This window comes from Triticum urartu, chromosome 5, assembly GCF_003073215.2.
Source record: "Triticum urartu cultivar G1812 chromosome 5, Tu2.1, whole genome shotgun sequence".
NCBI classification, from domain to species: Eukaryota; Viridiplantae; Streptophyta; class Magnoliopsida; order Poales; family Poaceae; genus Triticum; species Triticum urartu.
In genome coordinates, this window is record NC_053026.1 from 458096027 (window position 1) to 458113545 (window position 17519).

At 44.2% G+C, this 17519-nt stretch overlaps 1 long non-coding RNA gene across 2 annotated transcripts; it reads right to left on the reverse strand.

Moving 5' to 3' along the window:
- Positions 1-12765: 12765 nt before the first annotated feature.
- On the reverse strand, positions 12766-15973 carry LOC125509809. Of its 2 annotated transcripts, XR_007284224.1 has the most exons (3): positions 15575-15922; positions 13719-14867; positions 12766-13049 (listed from the first exon to the last, which is right to left on the reverse strand). It is a non-coding gene; the product is annotated as an uncharacterized LOC125509809 (long non-coding RNA). The 2 variants fall into 2 exon arrangements; XR_007284223.1 differs by having other exon boundaries at positions 13719-15973.
- Between the last annotated feature and the right edge of the window lie 1546 nt (positions 15974-17519).

The following is a 17519-nucleotide window of genomic DNA, read 5'->3' on the forward strand; positions in this document are numbered from 1 at the left end:
GGGAGACGCGACGTCGCATCCATAGGACACGATGGTGATATCATGACCGTGTGTGATAGTGGGCAGACATGTACACGTACATCCGACAAAAAGGGCCCACGTTCCGGGCTTCCGATGCGTGGCATACGGTTGATCCAAAAGAGTTGTTTGCGATGAGGCAGAACAACAGAAATGGGGTTTTGTAGGCCCAGAACCATCAATAAATTTTGGCTTTGTTTCTCGTCACATTGCAGATTACAACACAATAAGTAATTGCAAATTTGTTCACACCGATCAAACTAGTATGTGTTCACACTTAGCACCGAGCTATAAAAACTACCCACTCGAAAATTACTTCACAGTTCCTCTTCTCATCACCCAGAAAACTGGTCTTTCCTGTCAAGTTGTTCTGCCATGACTGGTAGGAGGAGTTTCGGGTGGGCATATAACCAGGCAGCAAAGACCAAGGCCGCGGAAGCACTAGAGAGGTCCCGCCGCAAAGCGGCAGCCATAGCAGAGATGTCCCGACGCGCCACGGAGCTCTCGAACGAGCTCTCACGAACACACAAGGGCTCTCACAAGTGCACTCGCCACGTCGGCGATCGCGACGAGCTGGCGTTGCTGAAGTCCTTGGCAGGCGACGACGACATTCTCACTGGCCTCATTAAGCAGCAGGAGCTGGTCGATGGCTTGATGAAGCTGCTCGAGATCAGTGATGCCTCGGTTGACAAGGCTACCGGCCTCGTCGAGCAACTCACGGGTGACAATGCAAAGCTCCTCAAGGCGCTCGCCGAGAAGGAGGAGGAGGCCGCCGTCTGGAAGATGCTGCATGAGCAGAGCAGTGCCTTGGGTATGACGCTGACAGCGGTCGTCGAGGAACTGATGGGTGACTTGAGGAAGTTTCGGATCAAGCGTGAGCTGGAGGTGGAGAAATCCATGGCTGCTTTCAAGCAAAGTCGTGAGGAATTGAGGAAGGAGCTGGAGGATGTCATCGCCCGGCGATCCATCGAAGAGTTGGTACAGTGGCGATCTAGATCGTTGTCTGCGATTTCCTTCTTCTCTTGCCCCCGTGTCTTCCGGGCTTTGCCGCATGTGGCATTTAAAATTATCCGAAATATGTAAGACAATTATTATCTACGCCATTGTAAATTTGTTGTCGTACTATCCGTTGCAATTTATTTGTCGTCGTACTATCCGTTGCAATTTATCCGTTGCCCTATGTGGCAATTTAAATTAGGCCGGAATACGAGTTCAAAACATGAACAAAGCAAATGCTGTCATGGGATCACAACCAAACACCCTCTGTCCACCCCTAAAAAAACCTCCATCTAGGCGCTTTAATTAACCCATTAATGGAGAAGTTTTGAGCGAGGCGGGCGGCTGCTAGTGCATGGAGGTCAAAGAGCTCGCTTCCCGGTGAGCATGGGCAGCCTTGCTGCTCGCACGTGTCCCGTCGAGCCTGCGAGGTGGACAGGATGCACGCGTCACGTCGAGCCTGCATGACGGACTTCTCGCGCTTGCCCCGTCTAATCAAACAACTACACGCACACCACTGAGTATGGTTAAATATTGACACGGGTCATATAATACAACCGTTTGTGATATTAACGTGTCAGTTTATTGTTTCAACAAGGACTTCGTTGGCTACTAATGTGTGTGCCTCTTCTCAAACTGGACGATTTTTTTTACCATGGCATATATGTGCCATGTCATGAAACCATGCCAAGTTTCATGTTTTTTGGGTGAGTTTTTTATTTATTAGGATTTAAAAACCAAGATTCTCAATGTTTCAGGACGACGACACGTTTGTAATTCATTTCCATTCCTTAAATGAGACCTAAACATGCACCCAATAACACATGTATGATTTCCCACCCATTTTGCTTCACTGGAGCATGTGCTTGTAGTTCAAATTTGAATTATGGACTACATTAAATGCATAGAAAACTTAATTAGTAATATATACAATGGCCAAATGAACCCTAAACAGTTTCAAATTTCGGCACAACACTCCTGTTATTCTATGTTGCCTGTAGAAAACAAAGTTCAAGGCTTGAAGAGGCAACAATTATCGTTTCGCCCACCGAAAGCACGAGGGTTGCGAGAAGCTTTGGTTTGTAAGAGGCTTCTAATATAGCTTCGCCCAAATTGGACAATAATATGTACCATGTAGTGACACCCTGCCAAGTTTCACAATTTCCTGGTGAGTTTTGGATTTACAGAGATTTATAAACCAAGATTCGTAATGTTTATGTCCAAGGCAGGACGACGAGATGGTTGAATTAATTCCCATTCGTTCCATGGGACCTAAACATGCACCCCAAGGACACACATGTACGATTTTTCTAGCCATTTTGGTGCACTAGAGCATGTATATGTAGTTTGGATTTGAATTATGGACATGAAATGCCTAGAAAACTCAATTAATGAATAAAAAGGGTCAAACGAGCCCTGAATAATTTCAAAGTTCAGCGCGAATCTCCCGTTGTTCCGTGTTGCGTGTAGAAGAAAATACGAGGCTAGAAGAGGGAGCGATTATCGTTTGGCGCACAAGGGGACACGTTTAGCTATCGAAACCACGAGGGTTCTTGCGACAGGCTCCGGTTTGTAAGAGGTTTGTAATAAAGCTTGGCCCAAATTGGCAATGTTTTCACCTTTGATGACTTTCTCGTGAGTTCTGCATTTATGGGGATTTAAAAACTGAGATTCCAAATGTTTGAGGACGAGCCAGGACGCTGGTAAGGTTGTAGTTTGTTCCCATTCCTAGCATGGAACCTAAACATGCACCCAAGGGACACATATATAATATTTCTAGCCATTTTGGTGAACTGGAGCATGTATTTGTAGTTCAGATTTGAATTATTGACATTAAATGCCTAGGAAACACAATTAGTGTATAAAAAGGCCAAACGAACCCTGAGTAAGTATAAATTTCAGCATGGATATCATGTCGTTCCATGTTGCTCGTAGAAGAAAATACAAGGCGAAAAGAGGCAATGATTATGTTTCGACAATAAGGGGAACACGTTTCCCTATCGGAACCACGAGGCTTCTTTGAGAGAAGCTCCGGTTTGTAAGAGGTTTGTAATAAAGCTTGGCCCAAATTAGACAATGTTTTTACCACGGCATATATGTGCCATGACGTGACACCATGCCTACTTTCATGACTTTCTAGTGAGTTTTGGATTTATAGGGATTTAAAAACCAAGATTCCAAATGTTTGAGGACGAGCCAGGACACCGGTATGGTTGTAATTCATTCTCATTCCTGGCATGGGACCTAAACATGCACCCAAGGACACATGTATAATTTTTCTAGACATTTTGGCGAACTGGAGCATGTATTTGAAGTTTAGATTTGAATTATTGACATTAAATGCCTAGGAAACTCGATTAGTGTATAAAAAGGCCAAACGAACCCTGAATAAGTTTAAATTTCATCACGGATATCCTGTCGTTCAATGTTGCCCATAGAAGAAAATACAAGGCAAAAAGAGGCAGTAATTACGTTTCGACAACAAGGGGAACACGTTTCCCTATCGGAACCACGAGGCTTCTTTGAGAGAAGCTCCGGTTTATAAGAGGTTTGTAATAAAGCTTGGCCCAAATTGGACAATGTTTTTACCACGCCATATATGTGCCATGACGTGACACCATGCCTACTTTCATGACTTTCTGGTGAGTTTTGGATTTACGGGGATTTAAAAACCGAGATTCAAAATGTTTGAGGATGAGCCAGGACGCCGGTACGGTTGTAATTCATTCCCATTCCTGGAATGGGACCTAAACATGCACCCAACGACACATGTATAATTTTTCTAACCATTTTGGGGAACTGGAGCATGTATTTGAAGTTTAGATTTGAATTATGGACATTAAATGCCTGAAACTCAATTAGTGTATAAAAAGGCCAAATGAACCCTGAATAAGTTTAAATTTCAGCACAGATATCCTGTCGGTCAATGTTGCTCGTAGAAGAAAATACAAGGCGAAAAGAGGCAGTGATTATGTTTCGACAACAAGGGGAACACATTTCCCTATCGGAACCATGAGGCTTCTTTGAGAGAAGCTCCGGTTTGTAAGAGGTTTGTAATAAAGCTTGGCCCAAATTGGACAATGTTTTTACCACGACATATATGTGCCATGACATGACACCATGCCTACTTCCATGACTTTTTGGTGAGTTTAGGATTTACGGGGATTTAAAAACCGAGATTCCAAATGTTTGAGGACGAGCCATGACGCCGGTATTGTTGAGGATATGACTCTTGGGTATGACCCACCCAGGAGGGGCCGGGTCATGCCACTGGCGGTTCATAATTAGCAGGCCCAAGAAGATGTTGAAGATGGCGGTTCATGAAGCAGGCTTGCTGAAGGCCCAATACCCGGAGGAGACTTGAGGCCCACGGGCGTAAACCTCCATATGTTTAACTTGTACGTTAAGGAAAGTGTAATTCCGTCATCGAGCCGGACACGTTGTGTATGAGCTGGCTGGGACTCTGTAAGCCGCCGGGCATCAGCCTGTGTACATAAAGGGGCGACCCGGCGGCGGGTTAAGGCAAGAAAACAACAAGTCGAGAACTAGGTCAAGCGTATTCGCTCCCTGGTAATCGAACCCCAAGCAATACAACCTAAAGCAGGAGTAGGCCTTTACCTCGTTGTGAGGGGCCGAACCTGGGTAAAATCTCTGTGTCCCTTGTCCCATTTTAACCCCTTCAAGCTAACTACATCGTGATGGCTCCACACCTAAGTCCCCATGCTAGGGCATCTGCCGTGACAATTCCACGACAATTGGCGCCCACCGTGGGGCCAGCACACGGCGGTTTCGAGTTCTTGAAGGGAAGCTTCGTAGGGCTCAAGGGATACGTTGTGGGCCGGATGACTAAGAGTCATCGTGGCAAGCTCTACATCGACGATGCAGGCTGGGGCCCCGAGGCCGGCTCAATCGAGTATGGGTACCGGGTCCCCTTTGGCGGAATCCATGTATTCATTGGCAAGATTGGTGAGTCGGAAGCTGAGCCGGACATCTGCACTGACATCGTCGAGACGGCTCGGCGCGCGCGACCTCCCAAGGTTCAAGCCTCCCCAAAGCATGTCTTTGTTGGCTTTGTTCAAGGAGCGGAACTGGAAGGAGGATCTGAATCCGGTGGTGAGACGGTTGTCTACTCAGGCGATGAGTCCTCAACCGGTGAGACCAATTCCATCTATCAGGTTCAGGATGGTGGGCTTGGGGGTTGTTCCGATGGTGACAGTATTCCAGACCCCTACGAGCCGCCAAGCCGGGTTGCGATCTTCATGGCCGGTACACAACCATGGCAGAATTCTTCAACTGCGGCAGCAATGATCTCTGGGTCAGCAACGGCAGTGGCAGCCGGGGCAGGAGGCCCTGTGCGCCCGCCGGCTCAAGTTTTATCTGATCTATTGGATGCCCTGGCAACATTGTTAACAGCGGAGGTAAACCCGGCGAACCAAACTCAGTATAATGCGGAGGTTGCAAAGTTACGTGACGAGATAGCCCAAACCAAGGAGGATCTAAACACGGAGAACACCCGAATGGCAACGGAGCGAGACGCCTTGCAGAGGGAGGCAGAACGGCTACAAGCAAAGAGCTTTCGCCTAAGCTTGGATCGGGACGCATCAAACGTTGTCTTTAACAGAAGGCATGTGAGTCGGTTACCCCCAGTTTACGATGCGAGGAACCTTTTCAACACGCTTGGGGCAGGAACCAGTAACCCGCCGGGTGCGGATCGGGATGTTGAGGCACCGGCGGCTGGAGAACTGGTTCAGCCACATGTTACAGACCCCCCACGTTTGAACTTGACCCCCCCCCTCAGCACGTTCCAACACCCCTGGGTCATTTTTCTAATCCTTTGGATAAAATGATAGCTGCGGCTACTCGACTAGCGGCTCTCCCGGTCCAGGATGAGTCGCCAGCAGCGATGGAAATACGAAGAGTCAGAGAACTTCTTCAGACAGCAGTGTCCCAACAAGCGGCTTATTCATACAGTCGTGATCGAATTCACTCAACCCCACGTCCAAGCCGGAGCTATAGCAGGCACACTGATGAGCCGACTGTATCGAGCAGTGAGCGGCACCGTAATCAACCCTGTCGGCCTAACCCACCGCGTGCTGGTAATGATGCTCAGGCTTTGGTGGACCAGGGTAAGGCGCGATGTGAGGCGGAGCTGGCGGCTCAGTTGGCGTCCCAACAATAATCTCCGTTTTATCCGTCAACATCTGTCGAGGCAGGAGTGACTTCTAGAACTTTGGGTGTGCCGTGTTTAGTGTCGGCTCTACGCAACAAGCGCTTGCCTAAGGATTTCAAGGGCCCCCGTAAGGTGCCTAACTACACGGTGGACCAGCCCCCAGAAGCTTGGATTGAGAGCTATGAGATGGGTATGGAGATGCCGGATGTCAGTGATGCTGCATGTGCTAAGTATTTCATCATGATGTTGGATGGGCTGGCTCGTACTTGGTTGAAAGGCCTGCCCGCTAACTCCATTGGGTCATGGGCAGAGCTGAGGAGGCGATTTATTCAAAAATTTAAAGACACGTGCAAGCAGCCTATGTCGATTCTAGATTTGGATTCTTGTGTCCAAGGTGAAGGTGAGTCAACAACCAATTGGGTGCGCCGGATCTCAGCTGTTATACACTCATCGGACAGTATCAATGCCGGTTCAGCAATCCTGATGTTGGAAAAGAACTACCGTTTTCTTCCCCTTAATCAGAAATTGGGGCGGCTTAAGCGCAATTGCAATGATATGGGGTAGCTCACGGCAGCTCTTGTCAAGTATGCCGACTCTGATAGCACTAAAGACCCTCAGTCTGATGAGGAGAAGACTGGGAAGGGGAAGAAGAGTGGCAACACAAAGGGACAACATATCATGGCGGGTCAAGGTGGCAATGGTAAACGTAAGGCGGACGCGGTTTGGATTTCGTGGCTAACACCAACACACAGAACAATAACCAACATCGTAAAGGTAAAATGCAAGCACCCCGGTTTGGAGGGCCGAAGTTCAATCTTGAGGCCATGATGAATCAGCCCTGTCCGAAGCACGGAACCCAGGATAAGCCGACCAGTCATTTGTGGAAAGATTGCTTCATCGTGAGGGAGTATAAAAACTCTAAAAATTTTCAGAACAACCATGGCCCTCATGGCGGTTCAGGTTCCGGCTCTCATGGACATGGTTTCGGAGGTGGCGGTTCAAGCTCTCGCTTTCAAGGCCAAGGTAATCAAGGTGGTTTCAATCAGCAATCTGGTTAAGGGAATCGGCAGCAGCAATCTGGTTATCAGAGTAATCCAAAGCAGCTGAATAGTGGTCAATGTCATGTGTTCACCACGAGCCTGTGCAAGCGAGATCAGAAAATCCATAAGCGGGCGGTGAACTCAGTTGAGCCGGCGGTGCCTTATTATTTGAGGTGGTCTGAGCAGCCTATTGTATGGAGCCATGAACAGCATCAACTTTACCGCTTTCACCTAAGGATGACAAATAGCATTAAGAAGTTGATCAGGATTCAGGAGCAATCAACCTGACAATATGAACCCAAAAGCGAACAAGTAGACTGAGCTGAAATTACTATTGCATGTTACGGGTAACTAACAAACCTTTCGTGCCAGGATCCTTTGAAGCCACATAATCGTTTGCAATTTCACTATAACTAATTGTTGCAGATTTAACTCCCACTAAATCCTGTGTAAAAAAAGGCAAACTGAATTTCCAAAAAATAAGTACATATAGAGTATTTAGAATGGATAGTAATAGACAGAACCAACACAAATGTACTGCTGAGCTAACATTGTAATGCAAAAGATCAATAGTTATGAGCAGAAATAGTGCGTACTTACTGACAACCATCTGGTCCTTCACATCGTTGGCCGGCAGGCGTGACGACGGAGGCTTCTTGCATGCTAACGGCCAGGAGAATCAGGACGAGGCATATGGCTATGTGGCTTTAACACACAAGACAGCTCCGATTCCATCTTATATGAATGCATGCTGTCCTATTTATGATGACGAGCTCGCCCATTTATCAGCCAAGCAATATATTCTCTCGTGTGATAAGGAAAAAGCTGATTTGGAGAAGGAAATGAAAATTTTGGAGGATCAGGTCAGTTTTCCATCTCCTTCCATGTTCATTTGTGTACAACTGACCATGGAGGCTTTCTAAACTTGAATTTTGTCCTCTGTATTTTTTAGGGCGGTGGTGATGCTGAAGTCATGGATTATCTGGATAAGCGCTCACAGTTATTTGACCAGATTCTCATTGAAGAACGTGCCGTGCATATACTGTATGGCTTAGGTTTTGATTGGAAAATGCAATCCAAGCAAGTTAATCAGCTGCCTGTCTGCTTTCGTAAGCGACTTGCTTTGGCGAAGTCTCTTCTTTTGCAGCCAACCGTTCTTTTATTGGACGAACCAACAGATGGTCTCGGTGAGTTTTTCAGAAGTTGAACTGTTCTAGTTAGATCTAATGTGGTCAAGTATACAAAAACCCTAAGACCTAAACCTGACATTAACTGATACATTGTCATTACATAATTATGTCCGCCTGTTTGAATTATATCTTTTTTTGCATTCTAGATATGGAAACTTGGGCATGGCTTGTGCAAGCATTGAAGAGACTCCAGTCTGCGTGCATAGTGGTCCTTTCAAATGATCAGCAGTTTTTAAGTGAGGTATGCACTGATGTGCTCCATGTGCACAATGGTGGGCTGCATCAGTTCCATGGTAACTACTCTCGCTATTCACCTCCAACTGAATTCGCTGTTTCGGACAAGTCCCTTCTTTTTCACTTCAGAGATGAGGATTGGAGCCACTTAGATCCACCTTTCTTGCAACTTGATAAAGCTGGATGCAGTTATGAGCAGGACGATTACATTTTCAAAGACCTGGCTTTCAGTCTTAAGCCGGACTCAAAAATTGCATTGGTTGGTCCTAATGGGGCAGGGAAGACCACACTGATCAATGTGTTGGCAGGAAAGCATAAGTTGAGTGATGGCAAGATCAATCAGAATGATAATCTGCGTATCTCTCATTTCCATCAAGGGCTCGTCGAGGAATTGGATACGACGGTATCTGCCCTTGATTATGTGAACCGTGTCTGTGAAGGTGGTAATAATCTCAAAACTGAGATTGTTAACTCGTGTTTACCAGTTCCAATGCGTCAGAGACCGATGAAAGACTTATCATATGCTCAGAAAGTCAGTGTTGTTTTTGCTTGCTTGATGTTTGCACGGCCGCATGTTCTTCTGATTGACGAACCCACTCGTCATTTTGATACCGAGGCTGTCGACTACCTCTGTGAGGCTTTGAGATCTTTCAATGGTGGATATGTCCTCGCTACCAACAACATCGGACTTATCAATCGTCTTGCGCCAGAAATTTGGCTTTGTGGGAGTATGGGTGTAATGAAGCATGATGGGGGCATAATGGAGTTAATGCAGCAAGCGCATGACCGCGTTGGTAAGTTATTCTGTTGGCTGTTGCAACACATATTAGGCTATTTATTATGTCTTATCGTAATGTAATAGGAAACACATTTGAGTGTGTTCTATATTTTGTACAATGTTCAAAGTTTGCTTTCTTTAAGAAACTAAATACCAGTACTTTTCATTCTATCTGTACTTTGCAGCTTGGAAGTGTTTACTGATCTCAAAAATAATAACAGCGAGACACTTCTTGTTTTTGAAACCATTCCCAATTAGCTTGCAATATGCATATGGGCCCTTTTCTCTGTTCAAAATTCTAATGAAAGTGTTTATGATTCCTATTGCATAGGAAAATGTGAAAACCATCTTGCCTGCCTTATAATAATTATATGCTTCTTTGGGCCATAATTTGCTGCATTGAGTTGTTTATGAAAGTGTGTTGCATTTCATAGGTAGATTGTGCACATTTAAAATAACTTCCTCATAAGGGATAATAAGTTTGTAAGATCTCAATGTATGAAGGAACTAACAAATAAATGTCTTAATTATGTGAAACAACACCAGAGATCATCAAGGGTTCTTTATGGAATATAAAAGCACACCAATCAAGGCAATACGAAGCTCAAGATCTTAAGGGCAATCCTGAGGCAATGTGGCCTGTATAAATTACTCCCTCCGTCCCATAATGTAAGAGCGTTTTTTACACTAGTGTAGTGTCAAAAACGCTCTTATATTATGGGACGAAGGGAGTACAGAGTAGCGCGACAAGAAAGCATCACGCTAGCATTGCTAGGTAGTAACCATGTTACACACTACTCCCTCCGTTCCATATACTTTTCATGGTTTTAGTTGAAATTTTGAACTAAAACCATGACAAGTAATATGGAACGGAGGGAGTAGTAATCAACACCTAATCCCTCAAGGTGTTATTACCATCAGAAGGACTAGCTCACCTCTGACCCCCTACAAGTAGAATAGCCACTCACTATAGTCAGTGGGTTAGTGATCTGCTCTGTCAGTGGATGCCGATCTGCTATGAGTTATGCCTACGTCAATCAATCCGTGCTTTTTAACTATCTGCAACCATGAACACATTTCTAATATTAGCTTGTTTGCATGGATTTGCATCTCAGCAAAATTTAGTTTGCAGTTCCATGCCACTAGATAACTCTTATCTTTTCCTGGAGAATTCCATTGGCAACTTCTAACATGCCTTTCAGCATACAAAGAATCTACCATGACTTCTATAACCAGTCTTCAAGTTTACCAAATGCTTATACTGTTTATTTATCTATGCAGTTGGAATGCTTCAACTCCGAGATCCAACTGTAATTAGAGATGCTTATCCACTGTTTTCTATTCCAAACCCCGCTGAAGGTATGCATGGAAGTATCATTCCATATTTACCTTTTGCATAAATCTAATTAAAGTTTTTCTCAGGCATTCTGTGAGTCTGATAATTGATCTCTCTTTGTTTTTTTCACAGCGGCTCTACCCTTCCTGTGGTATGACAAGTATGTTGATAGCTCTGGTGAATGTTTCAAGCTTCCATGTGTTCCTTTCCATGTCTATGTAAAACAAAGGGCTATGGTTGGACTTGGCCCAAACAGCAACTTGAAGACAGGCAATTTGAAGATAGAGGGGGAGCTTAAAAAGAATAAACACCCAATGTTTACAAAAGCAGGGAAACTTTTTACTGAATCGTTGCTTCATGGTCTCCGCCAATTGGCTTCAATTGGAGAGACTATTGGGGACTTTGACAGCACGAACATCTGGGTGACGTCTGAAGGTAGAGTTATTCTGAAGGGAGTTGTACGCAAAAAGTTCTGCCCTGTTCAGCACAGACGTAATGAGTTGGCAGCTCATGGTATTATTGAGAATATGTGTCAGCAGGCTGGTCCGATTCCAGATAATGTTGCACATTTATTGGCTATGATAAAAGATGAGCCCCATCTGTCCCCTCTCTACCATGTCCATGCGTGCCTGGTTCCTATTGAACAGTCCATGGCAAAGTACATCAAAGGGTATGAGCAGGTCAATAAGATGACAAAAGATAAGGCTCTTCAAGATAGAATCTATGAGGCAGTACTTGCTCCCTATGTCGGCAAGAAAGAATGGCGCATACTTGTGAGGACGAATGAAATCATGCTGAAAACCTACACTCACAAGAAGGGAAGGAGCTACATTGTGGCTACACCGTCGCTGCTGCCAGGTGAAATGTTTCTAACGGCTCTGCAGTTGCGCGGAATGCGTTTGGATGATGCAAAATGCTTCTTGGAATACCTGAGAAACAGAATAAGCCACCGAATGGATTACCTTGACGAGCTGCAGAAGAAATATACCCAAGAGGGTTCAGACCTTGCTCATGATGCGCGTTTCTCTCTTGTTACCTGTATTCTGCAGAAGGAGCTGTTTACAGCCAAGGGCATAATAATTTAGATCTGCATAAGTTTCTGAAAGGTACGAATTTCATGTCTCATGTAGCCATATGGTGTGACACAGTTACATTAGCAACATTGCACTGCACCCTCGTTAATCTCCTGTCAGAGCCATCAAAAAGTCATTGTTAAACCTCTAGAAACAATCTGTCAAACTGTTTTACCCTGCTCATGAGTTCTATGTGAGTAGGTTGTCTTTACTTGTTTTAAGCAAAGTAAAATTTGCCTGTAGGGTGTACGCCATCTTGTGCAGTGTTGACCCATCAGCTTTATACATGTAGAAATCATTCCACTCCTTCACGTTGCAGTGTCTTTCAGTAATGGATCCTTATATCGGCTGAACTTTGCAGATGCAACCTTTGGGGGCTCCATAACCTCCCGGGAGATCCCAGGCATCCGTTGTGCTGGCTAAGAAAGCATGCTGTCTCCGAGGGCACCAAGGCCGTCCTTGTATATTTACTCTCTTTTCTCGTCGCTCGTTAGTTTGGGGGTGCTTCTAGATTCTGTGTTCGATGTTCTAATTGTGAGAAGAACATTTTATTGCGACCTGGAGAAATTTAACGTTTTCGACCTGGAGAAATTTAACGTTTTCGACCTGGAGTAATTGCTGCTTCAGTGTTATACCTATGCCTGTTTGTCATTTAAATTCTTTTTTTAGAAGATCATAAGGGCATGTACAATGGAGGCAGCACCTTGGTGCTGCCCCAGCCATCCACATAGATAAATTTGAATGAAGCTATTGTTGTATGCCACTATCACCCAATGGAAGCTACTCTATGTGATGTCATCATCTTACTTTTTCTCTCTCACCTCCTCTCCAATACATGAAACCTCCACTACATTTAAACAATACTAGCATCCATTTGAATCAACGATATCAACAAGCATACTCTATATCAACAAGCATACACACTGAAAGTTATCAAACAACTTGATTTCCAAACAAAAATCAGCAACCTTGATATGCAAACAGTGTCAACGAGTATGTGTTGTCCATGACACTACAAAATCCCATAGTAACAGAATAATCTTAAGGTTTTCAAATACTCATAAAGGAAAGATAGATTCGTAAACACACAAATTAAATTTCAGACTGAATTTGTTGCTGTATCCTTTGATTCTTCTCATTCCAAAAAAAGTCTCACATCTTCTACGCTTTATGGCACATGAAATCCGCTTTTGTTGGACATATATGTAGAACATCTACATGAGAAGCAAGACACAAGTTAGAGTATAATAACAAGCATGTGGAAAACACATATTTTTTCTAAGCTGGCTATTTGGTTTGGCTAGAGCATTCCTTGTTAAATTTGCATGGAGCAACTGACAATAGTACAAGTATCGTGCTGCAGCGCTACTACAGTTTTAAAAACTGCAGGTGAGTTTTATAGCACAACCATCATTCTAATTAAAAAATAGCATTTCAAAAACAATAGTGCAGATTTTTGGGTACTACAGTGTAGTTTTCTGAGTACAATGCATATTCCAAAAACAGTAGTGCAGATTTTTGGGTACAGTATAGTGTAGATTTCTGAGTACAGTGCATATTTCAAAACAATAGTGCAGATTTTTTAGTGGAACATATACGTGGACGACGAACACATGCATATTCTAGCATTTGTTTCTAAAGTACATCAAGTGGTACTTTCTGAAGACGCAGATGATTATGAAACTATAACCCTGCATCAGGTATGTGTTCTAAGTTCTTAATCCTAACAAGAAGAGGCAGGGTAAGGAGTAACCTCATACCTTACAGGGAGAACAAAATTAGATCAGGAATAGGAAAAATGCAAGAATAGGATGCACACAGGAATATGACAGGAATCAAGATGGAGAACAAAGGAATATGATACACGCAGGAATATTACATACCTTCTATTCCTCCCTGAAAAGTTGATCCCCCAATCTTGTGACAGCCTTCATATGCATCTCCTTTGCCCATGGCTCCATTCTTATTGTGTCAGCACTCAACATATCTGTGAACTTGTCAAACAACTTGGTTCTTTCCTCTGCTAACTTGGCCACTGTCCTCTCCTTTGCTGCCTCATATGCAAGTCGATTAGCTTCTACCTTCTGAGCAGACAGTCAACTCTGCAATTCCATCATCACAGCAGTTCGCTCCTTAGCATCAGCTTGTGCTTGTAGAAAGGCCTCAATCTGTTCTTTCATGTTATTCATCTAAGTAGGGGCTTCCTTATCTTTTCCTGTAGCTTTCTTCGCCCTCTTTGTTCCTGGGGGACGCTGAGCATTCTCAGTTGGTATTGGTGATGACCTCTTTGTTCCATCTCCTTCTGTGTATACATGAATCTTCCACTTTTGGCTGTCTTTCACAGCTTCCCACCAATGCACATACAGGAACTGGTGCCCATTGCGGCTTTGGTACAGGAAAACCACGTGCTTCACCAATTTCTAGTAGACGTTGAATGACTTCAACAGTTGGCCTTTGCAAATATTCTCCACCAAACTTAGCAATGACCCCCTGAGAAAAATTCTCAAGACACTCGAGTGTCGTAGATGCACCAAGTCTTACATGGTCATCTGTTTTGTCAGCAGGAACACTATACGCCAACATATGCATGGCTGATGTGCACTTCTGTAAAGGTGATAGACCTGGACGGCCCAGGGCATCTACCCTTTGAGTGAAGTAGGGAGACCACTCACCAAGAGCTTGAACAATGCGTAGAAAGAGGGGTTTTCCCATGCGGAACCTTCTACGGAAGTAGTAATCAGGATAGGTAGGATTATCACAGAAGTAATCTGCTATGAGAAGTTCACTGTAAAATTCTCTCTTCCTGTCAATATATGTCCTAGGGGCTGACCGACACCTAGTACTTGGAACTCCTAGTGCATCATGAATGTTTGTGGCTATTTGTGTAGCAAAGTTGTTGAGAGTATTCTGTTGTGCCAAGTAATCTTCTAGAGAGAAAATTTCTGTTGGGTCAACGGCGTCATCTTCGAACTCATCGGAACTCAATTGTGACATGTTCAGATAGCATAATCTATTCAAATACTTAAACGTGCCTACATCCAAAATATGTCGAAGCATTCAACTTTTGTCTTAATTCAAATATTAGCATCGGTCAGATTTAACAAATGAGCAGTGGTTTTCCTGTTAAATATTAGCATGGAGCAACCGACAATAATACAAGTATCCTGCTGTAGTGCAATTACAGTTTAAAAAACAGCAGGAGTATTCAAGTGTTCTAGTTCTGAATTCCAACAGTCATTCCTCAAACAAGAAAAAAAAGATGGTAACATGCTAATGTCTAAATTGTAAGTTCAAGTTCAGACTTCAGAGCACTGTCTCAACATCCCTGCTTTGTAGTACTTTTATATGCCAAAATGAATCACATATAAATAGTCCCAATCCACGGACATGGCTGCCTACAGCAAACCGGCACCTTGTTTATATAATTTCCTCTGTATGTTCTTCTGCACACGTACTAAGCAATATGATTTTCTACCCGCAACTGCAGAGTGCAGAGTAATAGCACGGATCTACACGTTTCTCTCAGGGATTAATAAGAAGAAATAGATGGGGATTTCTACAAGCATGTCCACCTTAACCAAATTGATTGAATCTAAATCACAGGATAGGGGAATCGATCTTGTTCTTGGAACAAATCACCAGAATCCATCAAACCCTAGCCTAATTTACTGAACCAATCTGAATCAAATCCATCTGGCCATCAGCACAAGAGGAGGCAGGGGAAGGAGTAGCGTCATACCTTGCACGGAGAGCTTGAATCCGTGATGTCGACGGCGGGCTGAGGACGAGGTGCGCCGCCTTCTCCTCTTGTTCGTGCACCGTGCCTCCACTGCCCTGGTTCGTGTGCTTCCCTTCTCCCGTTCCCGCACTTCCCTTCTCGTTCGCGCCCTTGCCGCCGGCTTTTGTTGGGTCTGCGTGGTCTTGCGGGGAGTGGAGCCACCGATCCCACACCACTCGCCCGAGCGGTCGCCTCGCTGCTTTCGTCAGGGAGGAGGCGAGCTCTTCTGCAGGAGACCGCTTTGCTCTACAGGCGATAGGTTTGAGGGACGTGGCATCGGGCAGGTCGATGTGGCGGCTAGGGCACTAGTACAAACTGGAGTGTTGGACATGTCCTTCCTCTGTTCCATTGCATGGAATGAAACCAGAGAACTGGCAATACAGTCATGTCAGGCATGTCTCAAAAAACAAAACTCTAGTGAGGTACTCCCTCCGTTTCTGTACCACACTCTAGTGGGTTAGGTTCTTGTCTCTGCACTTGCTCCTTCTCAATTCTATGCCTTTGCGTAAACACTTGAACTTCTCGTTCCTCATTTAGTTTTGGCCATCTATACCTCCGTGTAAACACTTGAAATTCTCGTTGCTCATTCGGTTTTGGCCATTGTAATGCTCCATTAGAGTCACTTTGTTGTTTCCTCTGTTCATGTTCTTGCCCTGCATCAACTTTCACATCTTCAATAGGTATAACCCCAACTATCATCTTTTCTGGTGCTACATCATTGTATTCTCTGCTGTCATCTCCCCCTGTCTCGTTGTCCAGGCCTGTAACATCATCAGGGAAGACATCGGTTAAATCTACGGGTTCCCCATAATATGGTTCATGTTCCCTTAACACTACATCCAGGCTCACAAACATCCATTTTTCTGATGGGCACCAACATTTATAACCCTTTTGTTTTCCAGAGTATCCCACAAATACACATTTCACTGCTCTAGGGTCAAGCTTGCCAACCGATGGTCTATGATCCCTCACAAAACATACACATCCAAATACCTTTGGTGGCACCACATATGTAGTTTCACCAGTTAGACACTCAATCGGTGTCTTGTTATTGAGCACCCGGGAAGGCATTCTATTCATCAAATACGCCGCTGTCATCACAGCTTTAGCCCACAAATATTTAGGAACATTCATAGCTAACATGATACACCGGGTGATTTATAAGAGATGTCTGTTTTTCCTTTCAGCCAACCCATTCCGCTGAGAAGTACCTGGGCAACTAGTTTGGTCGATAATTCCAAAGCTTGACAAATACTTATTAAATTGGTTATTTACATATTCTGTACCATTGTTAGTTCGAAATATTTTCACCTGTGCATCATATTGATTTTTGATTAAGTTGTGGAAATCCTTAAAGCATTCAAACACGTCACTTTTATTTCTCAGTACATAAACCCAAGTAGTCCTAGTGCAACAGCCAATAAATGTAACAAAAGATTTGTATCCATAAAGTGACCACACCCCACTAGGACCCCACACATCTGAGTGGATAGTTTGAAATGGCACCATACTTCTGTGATCAGATGAAGTATATATACTACGGGTTAGCTTCCCATACAGACAGGCATCACATACTAGGTTTTCTTTGCAAATTTTATTATAGAGGTTAGGATACAACTGACCCAGGGTGTTAAAGGACATGTGTCCCAGCCTGCGATGATGCAGAAGAAATTCTTCCAATGGTGACCGAGACAGCACAACAGCAACCATAGGTGCCATATCATCATCCAAGTAGTATAGACCATCTCGCATAATTCCTGTCCCAAGGATTTTCCAAATCCCAAGTTGCAGAAACAAACACCAAGTTGGGAAGAAAACTACAACGCAATTAAGTTCCTTTGTAATACAGCTAATAGACAATAGATTAATTGGGAAAGAGGGAACATGTAAAACAGATGATAGAGAC